This window comes from Alligator mississippiensis, chromosome 15 (genome assembly GCF_030867095.1).
Source record: "Alligator mississippiensis isolate rAllMis1 chromosome 15, rAllMis1, whole genome shotgun sequence".
NCBI classification, from domain to species: Eukaryota; Metazoa; Chordata; order Crocodylia; family Alligatoridae; genus Alligator; species Alligator mississippiensis.
The window spans coordinates 13924203-13935657 of NC_081838.1; the positions used below are offsets into that span (position 1 = coordinate 13924203).

Genomic DNA, 11455 nt, shown 5'->3' on the forward strand with positions numbered 1-11455 from the left:
TCATAACAGTATGGACCAAACTGGATTCATGCACAGGAGAGCAAATGGTTCCACCAACACCTGCTCTGCGTACCCTGCAGACGTACCCCAAATCCTCCAACTCTAATGAAGTCCATAGAGCAAGAGCAGGAAGAAGGTTGACCCATAAACTTTTAATTGAAAAGACACCTGGAGGGGTGTAATTTGCCAGTCCTAAACTAAATTAAAACACAATAATTACAAACACAGAGTGAAACAATTACAGTATTTGGCGGGTTGGCACACGTGACACTCACACAGTTTTTGTCATTAACCAGGACATCAAGTACAGAAGATGCCGCAAATGCTCCCGTCCGTCTGACAACTGTATAAAAGGTTGCACAGTGAGGATATTTTAATCACTTCTTGACTTCTCTCTTCAGTGAGCCAGGTAAGTCCAATTCAGCTTCATCTCTTCCAAGTATCTTTCTTTCCGCTGTAATTTAAAAACTGAACTTGCTCTTGTGTTCATTGGTTTTCACAATGCTCAGGGTCTTTCACTTGTTTTTGTTGTTTTACTGAACATGGTGGGTGGCAGGAATTAGGGCCCCCCAGCTGAGGTTGGCATTTCAAGGGCATTTGGGACAGTAATGGCCAGAATGAAAGAGGCTCAGCTGAAGTGATGAAGTGCCATGTGTTGTTCAAGGTGTAGGAGTGCGCAGTCAGGAGTGACAATCCAAATCCTGACCCTGATGCCCAAGGCCCCTTAGCTCAAAGAAGAGACTTTAGGTCCTCCAATTTAAAGCAGGCAGCAAGTTCAGTCACTGAAAAGCTCAGAAGAGAGGGAGCAATATCCCAAATCCACCTCTCTCCCCAACTGGGGTGATTCCCGGCAGCCCTGACATTTCCCGGGATTGTGGGATCCAGAACTGCCAACTGCCTAAGGCTGAATCCTTCCTGCAGTGCAACAAGCTTCAGGGTGCAATCCACCTTTGCCTCCAGATCCCAGTGGTAGGAGACAGAAAGAGGAAGACTTGGGTTCTGGGTCCTGAAGTGAAGGCACATTCCCCGCATCCCAGGACTGTGCTTGCGCCATCGGACCAGGGGTTGCCTTGGCCTGCACTAAATGCTCCCTGCCCCACTCCTGCTGCAGCTGCCCCACAGGGCCCTGGAGCCTGCTTTCCAGCCAGCATTTTGAAGGCAAAGGAAGAGAGAAGGCTTCGAAGGTGTTGTTGGGGGGAGCGGTTGATGAGAAGTAGAGGAAAGCAAGGAGGTGGAGGAAAGGAGAGCTGTGACACCGGGACAAAGGAGGGCTGAGGTCAGCATTTCCATGCTCCATTCCATAGTCTCTATGTCCCTGCCAGATTGCTCTGAGACTCGCACCCAAGTTAGGCCCCTTTGATCAATCAGCACTGCCCATGTGTCATGTTTCCTCTGCTCCCTGCTGTGTTTCAGGTTCGCCTCCATCACTGCAAGATGTCTGACAGCCTGGACATGCTGGATGACCTGTACTACCAGAGTCCAGATTGTTGTTGGAGACCCCGCCGCAGAAGGCCATGTTATTGTTGTTGCTATGATCCATGCACTGGACAGCTAATTTGGCAGGGATGGTGCTGTTGCCCCGGGTGGGGCGGTAGGGGCAGATACGGAAGGTGCTGGCCATGCTAAATCCAGCTCGGATATCCACGGCACGTGGAGGAAAGTGGACATGACAAGCAAGATACAGATTCCTGGCTGACCCGACGGACATGGCTCAGAGCAGTGCTAAGTGTGAGGGCTTGGCATTGCTACAAGACTCCCTCCCCCATTCTCCTGTCTCCTACGCTTTGCTTTGTTACTCTAGGAACTTTGTATTCTCTGCACTGTTAAACATTAAGGCCTCTTCATGCGGTGCTGTCATTTCAATGGATGCCTCTGCCTCCTTACAGTCCACTTGTAATCCATTGCAGACCACTTGACACAGCCACAGACGTGTAGAAGATGTTTGGTGACAACAGATGTATAATCCCAGCTGTGACCCTTTGGAAAACCTTGGGGAAATTCGCTCTCTCCTCTGTATCCCTTCCGTGTCTGTATTCTCAATTTCTTCCGTACATTAAACTTCGTCTGCAGCATAATATTTGCCTCCTAGGTTTTTTGCCCTCCGTTCCTTATTTGCAGGCATGCTGGTGAAATTCCCTCCCGTGCAGAGCCCCGCACCCAGCATGACTCAATTCCTACTGAAGTGCTACACAGAGATGAAAATCAGCCCTGGAGCATGTCTGTGTGCCCTGGGCTTTCCTCCTACCCAACATTAGGTGTTTGCACTTGTCTCTCATATAGAGCCCTTGGTCCTTTTCAGCCGTGGCTCCAGGAGTGATAATACTGCACTTTCCACATTGCAGAAACAGAGTATCAGCCCTCAAATCTTTCCAGCCCTTTCCTGATATACTATTAAAAACAGAGAGCGCTCTCATGCCTCCCTCCCAGTCATTCCTACCTCCAACATGGGTTGTGCAAAAGCATGTCCAAATTAAGGCACATCAATCCTAAGCAGATCTCATCTGCAATCCTGGATTGTAAACGCAGCTCTCTGAAAACGGGGGAGCCCATGCCCTGTCTGCATCCTTGTGTCTAAATGAACCTGGAGGCAGTAGTACCCCATGCCATTTCCCCTGAACTGAAATGATGAAGGTTTCCTCCTGTAGGATTACAGGGGAGAATGGAGACTGCCGAGTGCTTGAAAGCCCTGGAGTGCCAGAGAGCTGGAAATGAAAAGCAACGTACAAATTCACGGCTGAGTTTAATGGCATGGCTTTCAGGCATGTTGTGCACCCAGGATGGCCACCGACACAAGTGGCAATCCTGAGGACTCAGCAGCTCTGCGAGGTGCCTGATCTATGTATTTCCAAGATTCCTCAGGCATGATTGTTTCCTCAGGTGCTTTCTTTTCCTCTTGCCTGCTCTGTGATTGATGTTGAGAGCCTGTGTCCCAGGTACAGTGACGCCGTTTTTTCTTCTTTGGTACAATGATGGAAGCAGAAGCAGTTCCCTTCTGGGGATCATATATATCACCAAGCCGAGCCTTATGGGCCCATTCCTCATTTTCAGCTGGATTCTCCAACTCTCCAGCGACAGCAAGCAGAGAAGAGCCCCCAGTTCAGTCCACGCTCTGATGTGCGGGCGCGTCTGAAACTCCAAGTGGGGAAGGTGCATGAACTCGTGTGAAATCGTTATGTTGGGGTTTGGTTTTTTTGGTATTATTGTCTTAGCTTTTTCTTTCTTCTCTTATGTTTCCTCGTCATTCCCTGAAGCTTGGCAACTTTATTCAACATGCTTTGGGGATAGCTATGTTAATTAATATTATTTCATAGATTGTGGAAGGATTTAATGAGCCCACCGCAGGAAAGCGTTCAGACATTTCAAATCCATGGACAGCCAGATTGCTTTTATCTCAGACCTGTATCATTAGACCTATTTTCAGATCATATTTCCCTGTGATGGCGGGAGGCTGAGTTCAGGGGCTGGGGAGGTGCCTGTGCCCTGTGGCCTCACATTGTTAAGAAGCTAATTCATCGTGAGTGGGCGCGTCTACACGAGATGCTAAATGCACAGTAGAGCATTTCTCCTGCTCATAGTCTGTCACGGCAAAAGCTGTGCTAATGGGCTGATGCGCAGGAGAATTAGTCTAGTGTGCATTAGCATCACTAAGAAGGCGCGTGCTGCGCTACTCTGCAGTAGTGCCCGTTACCGCGCATTGAGTTAGTTCCTATGACTACAGGTACTAAACTTAATGCACCATAACTACGGTGCATTAATGCATAATGCTTGGGTTCTTTGCTGCTGTTTAAACTTATTGTTGACCTCTCTCTCCTGAACGTCAAGGGGAGTGGTGTGTAGAGGAAGAGGAACGCCCTCGGTGGTGAAGAGAGAATGGCGGATGTGCAGCTCTGTTGTCTGAGCTGGATTTCCTCTGTGAAAGTTCATAAGGGATGTAATCCTCCTTCGTCAGGGCATCACCCAATAAGAAGGCTAGGCCTGTGTCTGTGGCAGTGAGGGGAAATAATTTTTAGGCTCAGATTATTCTATAATTATAATCCACAGGGCTTCTTACACCATTGCCACAAGCCCAAGGCATAAACAGTTTCAGGATTACAGACCATATATTTTAGAAGACATTACAACCCCTTGGCTCCCACTACCGTGTGACTGGAGTTAATGTGTACTGTGTCTCCTTTCCAAAATCTGCCTGGTATGGGTAGGCCTGTAATAGGAGAGCGGAGGAGAACGCGACAGTTATTCTAGCTGTAGGCCGCCGCGAGTGACTTTACGGTGAAGATGCATCAGGATTTGTGTTTCGGGTGCACTCGTTCTAAAGAAAGGTTTGAACGTATGTAAAGCAAGATTGGTTTGCAGATTCACCCCAATGATGTAAGTGAGCAAGATGGAGCAATGTGCTAATAGTTCCTATACATTACATATAACAAACAGATCGGCTAATAGACTTTTTCCAGGCCTGGCCTGTAGTTACCGAATTTCTGCTGAAGCAGGCAAAACATCTGGAAATGAAGCTTTATGGACCAGTGATAGTGGCTTTCAGTTTTCAAGGTTAGAAAAAGGTTTCTGTTTGGGGACAAAGTGTCCAAACACTCAAACAGATATCCTCAGGACATGTTAAAAAAACCCAACACACTAGGGCAATATAAAGAAGATTAAATTTCCCCGTTTGTAATGAAGTGTTTTGGTGATGAATTTTCTCTTACTTGTGGAAAAGTGGGATGTGTCCTGGGAAAGATGTGCACAGTATGGCTCTGATGCTTTCACCTAGACATATCTTACTTGGAAGAAGGCCAGCAGTCTGAAGGTGAAAACAGGCATATAGCCCTGAAAGCCCTGGAAAGAGGAGCCCAAGAAAAGGACTTGAAGAGTTGTTGTATTCTACCTGGTTCTTTCTGTTTCTGTGGGGCAGGGACCAGAACGCAAGCACTCCCCAGTGCAGCGTCTCTGAAGAGTCAGGCACCCAGGTCACCCCTTGCTGGGTGAATGCCTGACGGTGTTCAAGAGGTGGGCCCTAGCTCCCTCACTGGCTGAACGGAGGCACCTTAGCAAACTGCAAGGCAGGTGTAAAAGCTCTTGAGCTGGGTGGGAGTGCAGAACTGCCCCCTCCTTTAGCATTTCTCTAGGTGATTACTAAGTACTCGTGGGCTGTCAAGATGGTCCCCAGCGGGGTGCCTACCATCTCTCCATTCTCTGCACACAGAGCCAAGGCACCCGATGCTGAACCCCTCTTCACAGGCACCAGTGTCTCCTCGTTGTCTGCAGAACGATCCTAAACCCATTCACATGGAACCAATCTCTTCGGATAAAGATGCTAAGGTTTCAGTGATTGCATCGCTTTGCATTAGAAAAGGGGAATGGCTACATATGCATTAATGTGCTTTAACTACTGTGCATTATATTTAGTACCTGTGGGGTAAATTGAGCCATGCTGGGTGCGGGTCTCTGTGCAGGAGAGTTTCACCAGCACGGTTGCAAATAAGGAATGGAGGGGAAAAAGCCCAGGAGGGAAATATCATGCTACAGCGTCATTTTAATGCAGTGAAGAACTTGAATATACAGACACAGAAGGGATCCGGAGGAGAGACAAAATACTCCCAAAGATTTCCAAAGGGCCACAACTGGGTTTCTGCTCCTGGCCCATTGTGTACGAGGTGTGCTTCTTTCTGTGCAACTGCTGACTTGAAATTCTGAGTTGTTTCCATCGATTTATTTACTACTTGTCTCCCTGAATAATGCCACATGAGGAAAAGCACCATGTAAGGAGGCGAATAAGCAGCTTCTCCATGAGAAAGTTCCTGTAGCCAATATTTTAGCTAGAAGCTAAAAATAAAACAGCTTATCTTTCCTGTTGATACCAAACCCCTTTGACACCACTGTGGCTGTGTCAAGTGGTCTGCAATGGATTACACGTGGACTCTAGGGAAGCAGAGGCCTCCGTTTATATAAGTGCACGGCATGAAGAGGCCTCACTGCTTAACGGTGTGGAGAATTCAAGGTTCCTAGAGTGACAAAGCAAGGCATAGGAAACACGTGTATAGGAGAGGGAGTCTTCTAGCAATGCAAAGCGCTCACAGTGGAGGTGCTGAGTGCTTAGCCCTGCTCCCAGCTATGTTCTTCACATCAGCTGTGAGTCTGTATCTCCCTTTCCATATCTGTGTTGCTCCAAGTGCTGTGGATATTCAAGCTGCATTTAACATGGCCAGCAGCCTCCAGAGCTAACCTGACGGCACCACCAGTGGGGTATGGACCAGCAGCAACCTTGGCAGACCAGCCTTCTGCATTGGTCACAGCAACAACACGTGTATGGTGGCCTTCTACGGTAGTGGGGAAAACAGCCAGACTGGCCATGGCACGGCAGGTCTTCGATCGTGTCCAGGCTGTCAAACATTTTGCCGTGCTGGCGGCGAACCTGAAACACATCAGGGAGTAGAGGAGACATGACACATCTGCAGTAGTGATGGGATCAAGTCTCAAAACTTGTGTGCGACTCTCTGGGACATCTGGTAGGGACCCAGGGACCAGGAAATGGAGGGGACCCATCTGTCACTGTCAGTGCTCTCCTTTCCCCCCCTTGTCCCTTTGCTCCACTTGCCCTCAGCCTCTCACCACTTTCTTTGCCTGCAAAAGGCTGGATGGAAAGTAGGCTCCAGAACCCAAGTCTTCCTCTTTCTGTCCCGTACCACTGGGATCTCGGGGGCAAAGGTACCTCCCACATCTGATGCTTGTTGCACTGCAGGAAGGATTCAGCCTTAGGCAGGTTCCAGTTTTGGATCCCACACTCCCTGGAAGACAGGGGTGCAGGGAATGCCCCCAGTTGGGGAGAGAGGCGGGATGTTGGATATTGCTCCATATGCTGTGGGCTTTGAAAGGAGTGAAGGAACATGCTGTCTGGTTTGGATTGGAGAGGCTTGTGTGTCTTCATTCAATCTAAGGGGCTCCTGGACACCTAGCTCAGGATCTGGATTGTCACTCCTGACTGGGCACACCTATGCTTTGCACATGGCATGACACAGCATCTCCTCACCTGGTCCCTTTTCCACTCTGGCCATTAGTGTCCCAAATGCCCTTAAAATGCCAACCTCAGTTGTGGGCTCCCTTATGCCGGCCACCCACCTACTGCAACAAAAGCAGCAAAAAGAAAGAAAGACCCTGAGCAAGACAGAAGGTGCCGTGCAGTAAGAGCCAGACCTTCGTGATGGTTGTAAAGACAGTCGTAGAAAGGCCAAAATCAGGGATGCGATGACCTACTCCCTCTGCTTGTGGTCACGTGTTCGGTCCCAGTTCTTCTGGGTTTTCTGCACGTGACTTAATAGGTGTACTACTGGGAGGGTAGGGAAAAACTTGCTGAAACTCAAGGTTTCCTTTTTTGGGGATATTCTACAGCACTTTGAACTGGGCATTGAGCTTGATTCAGACAAGAAGTCAGTATTTGAGAACATTTCCATAATTGAATTTTGTGTATAATAGTGCCACAAAAACCCAATGAACTGCAAGGAAGGGGGAGGAGTGTCCCAGAGCTCCCGACACACACTCAGAAAGTGTTCAGAGTCACTCAGATGCTGGGTTGTACCTTAGAGAAGGGTATTCACGCTCCCCAGCCCTTTTTCTAACAAGACCAACAAAATCAAATTTCACTCCACACACTTCAACTCCATCCTCTAAAAACCTGCACAGATCAAGTGTTCACGTTCCTAGAGGTACTATCGGGATATTTTAAGGAGAACAGGGCTTTCCCATTACTATTTTATTGTTTAGGAACTGTCAACCGCAGAGAAGAAGTAGAGCTATTTTTCATTTGAAAACCTGTAGCCTCTTATAAAAAAGCTTTCCACTTTGTACTGAACTTGTCAAGGTGACATCTCCCCAGCACTTAGCTCATTGCCACACTTGCTTTTTCGGTGGCAGGTTCGGCTCTTCCTGCACAAAGTAGGTGAAGTGAAAGAAGATGGCCACATGATGTACTTCCTCATCCTTTACTTCAGAAGATGGTCCAGGAGAAGCTTGACCCAAAAAAACAAGAGACAGGAAAGCCAAACATGGAAGTGGCTCTAAAATAATTATACCCTTGTTTATGACATATTTAGAAGTCCGAAATGCCAAACCTTATTTAATAGCATATAGCATAAAGTTATCTCACAAAACCATCTCAGAGGCTGAATGCTTTTTCAGGTTCACGTGTAGCACTCAGAATTATCACATTTATTAACTAACTGACTAGCAGTAACATGACTTTACCTCACCCTGTCATAGCTTAGGTTCACTGAACCTAGGGCTAATCAGTGACACGGTGGATATTCTAATATTCTCAGAATTTAGAAAATTGAAGCACTTCATTAACTGTCATTAAAGCTGTTACAGGGCAGTAACCATTACATAATTACAAAGTTCATAATTTCGTACAGGAAGACACTCCTGTATGTAGCGAGGCAGCCCCCTTAAAAATGCAAATAAAGCTCACTTGTTTTTAAGCACTAATTAGGTCATGAATAGTACTCCTGGAATTTGGGGCTCTTTGATTTGCATTGAAGAAGCAGTGGCAGGTTTTTCTCAGTTTTTTGATAAAATTCCATGGGGCAGATCTGGTGGTGGTGTTACTCAATATAGTAATGAATTTCTAGGGCATTTGAAAGAGGGAAAGATGCCTCTACTTTCTCAAATGAATGAAAACTTTGTTTGGGTGTTGTTCTGTAAAGGGTGGGAAGCTAAAGGGTTCAGATTAGCTCAATCAACTCAACACACTTCACCTCAGTAAGAACACAAGAAATGCTACATGGGACAGATCAGAGGTCCATCGTGAACTTTCCAACAAATCCCTTAGTTCGGTGTGGAAAAAGTCAAGGATGTTCATCTCATACAGCTTCAAAGCTGTACTCAGACCTTTCGTAAGACCCCATGGTTTCTGTTCTCCTACAACCATGCCCTGCCATTGCCACCAAGCAGCACAGCAATAGGCTTCTGTCATGAACCCTGCTGTTGCTGCATTGGTGAAACCACTGGATATTAATGAAGAAATACATCTCTAATTGAGATGAGGGGGAAATTGAACCCAGAGACAAAAAGATAACCAAACCTTGACATAAAGTAAAATAATACACAGTCAAAGTTGAAGGCACTCCAGAAGTTATAAAACCCATAGGTGGGGTTCGCAAGACGTATGAAGCATGTCAGTCCTTCCCCCAGTCAATGTGCTGACATCCATGGGTTTTGGTGGGCACTGAATCCGAAAATGTCAGGTGCGCACCTGAGCATACTAAACAATGGCTCCTTCTCCTCTTTGGGTTTCAGAAACACCCCGCTCCCCACCGCATAACAGTATGGACCAAACTGGATTCATGCACAGGAGAGCAAATGGTTCCACCAACACCTGCTCTGCGTACCCTGCAGACGTACCCCAAATCCTCCAACTCTAATGAAGTCCATAGAGCAAGAGCAGGAAGAAGGTTGACCCATAAACTTTTAATTGAAAAGACACCTGGAGGGGTGTAATTTGCCAGTCCTAAACTAAATTAAAAACACAATAATTACAAACACAGAGTGAAACAATTACAGTATTTGGCGGGTTGGCACACGTGACACTCACACGTTTTGTCATTAACCAGGACATCAAGTACAGAAGATGCCGCAAATGCTCCCGTCCGTCTGACAACTGTATAAAAGGTTGCACAGTGAGGATATTTTAATCACTTCTTGACTTCTCTCTTCAGTGAGCCAGGTAAGTCCAATTCAGCTTCATCTCTTCCAAGTATCTTTCTTTCCGCTGTAATTTAAAAACTGAACTTGCTCTTGTGTTCATTGGTTTTCACAATGCTCAGGGTCTTTCACTTGTTTTTGTTGTTTTACTGAACATGGTGGGTGGCAGGAATTAGGGCCCCCCAGCTGAGGTTGGCATTTCAAGGGCATTTGGGACAGTAATGGCCAGAATGAAAGAGGCACCCAGCTGAAGTGATGAAGTGCCATGTGTTGTTCAAGGTGTAGGAGTGCGCAGTCAGGAGTGACAATCCAAATCCTGACCCTGATGCCCAAGGCCCCCTTAGCTCAAAGAAGAGACTTTAGGTCCTCCAATTTAAAGCAGGCAGCAAGTTCAGTCACTGAAAAGCTCAGAAGAGAGGGAGCAATATCCCAAATCCCACCTCTCTCCCCAACTGGGGTGATTCCCGGCAGCCCTGACATTTCCCGGGATTGTGGGATCCAGAACTGCCAACTGCCTAAGGCTGAATCCTTCCTGCAGTGCAACAAGCTTCAGGGTGCAATCCACCTTTGCCTCCAGATCCCAGTGGTAGGAGACAGAAAGAGGAAGACTTGGGTTCTGGGTCCTGAAGTGAAGGCACATTCCCCGCATCCCAGGACTGTGCTTGCGCCATCGGACCAGGGGTTGCCTTGGCCTGCACTAAATGCTCCCTGCCCCACTCCTGCTGCAGCTGCCCCACAGGGCCCTGGAGCCTGCTTTCCAGCCAGCATTTTGAAGGCAAAGGAAGAGAGAAGGCTTCGAAGGTGTTGTTGGGGGGAGCGGTTGATGAGAAGTAGAGGAAAGCAAGGAGGTGGAGGAAAGGAGAGCTGTGACACCGGGACAAAGGAGGGCTGAGGTCAGCATTTCCATGCTCCATTCCATAGTCTCTATGTCCCTGCCAGATTGCTCTGAGACTCGCACCCAAGTTAGGCCCCTTTGATCAATCAGCACTGCCCATGTGTCATGTTTCCTCTGCTCCCTGCTGTGTTTCAGGTTCGCCTCCATCACTGCAAGATGTCTGACAGCCTGGACATGCTGGATGACCTGTACTACCAGAGTCCAGATTGTTGTTGGAGACCCCGCCGCAGAAGGCCATGTTATTGTTGTTGCTATGATCCATGCACTGGACAGCTAATTTGGCAGGGATGGTGCTGTTGCCCCGGGTGGGGCGGTAGGGGCAGATACGGAAGGTGCTGGCCATGCTAAATCCAGCTCGGATATCCACGGCACGTGGAGGAAAGTGGACATGACAAGCAAGATACAGATTCCTGGCTGACCCGACGGACATGGCTCAGAGCAGTGCTAAGTGTGAGGGCTTGGCATTGCTACAAGACTCCCTCCCCCATTCTCCTGTCTCCTACGCTTTGCTTTGTTACTCTAGGAACTTTGTATTCTCTGCACTGTTAAACATTAAGGCCTCTTCATGCGGTGCTGTCATTTCAATGGATGCCTCTGCCTCCTTACAGTCCACTTGTAATCCATTGCAGACCACTTGACACAGCCACAGACGTGTAGAAGATGTTTGGTGACAACAGATGTATAATCCCAGCTGTGACCCTTTGGAAAACCTTGGGGAAATTCGCTCTCTCCTCTGTATCCCTTCCGTGTCTGTATTCTCAATTTCTTCCGTACATTAAACTTCGTCTGCAGCATAATATTTGCCTCCTAGGTTTTTTGCCCTCCGTTCCTTATTTGCAGGCATGCTGGTGAAATTCCCTCCCGTGCAGAGCC

The 11455-nt window shown here is 47.7% G+C and overlaps 2 long non-coding RNA genes across 2 annotated transcripts; both read left to right on the forward strand.

The window, feature by feature from the left end:
* The first annotated feature begins 316 nt into the window (after positions 1-316).
* Positions 317-2075, forward strand: LOC132245735 (uncharacterized). The gene is made up of 2 exons (XR_009457455.1): positions 317-409; positions 1414-2075. It is a non-coding gene; the product is annotated as an uncharacterized LOC132245735 (long non-coding RNA).
* Positions 2076-9604: 7529 nt separating this feature from the next.
* On the forward strand, positions 9605-11379 carry LOC132245683 (uncharacterized). Its single transcript, XR_009457386.1, has 2 exons — positions 9605-9709; positions 10718-11379. It is a non-coding gene; the product is annotated as an uncharacterized LOC132245683 (long non-coding RNA).
* The last annotated feature ends 76 nt before the right edge of the window (positions 11380-11455 follow it).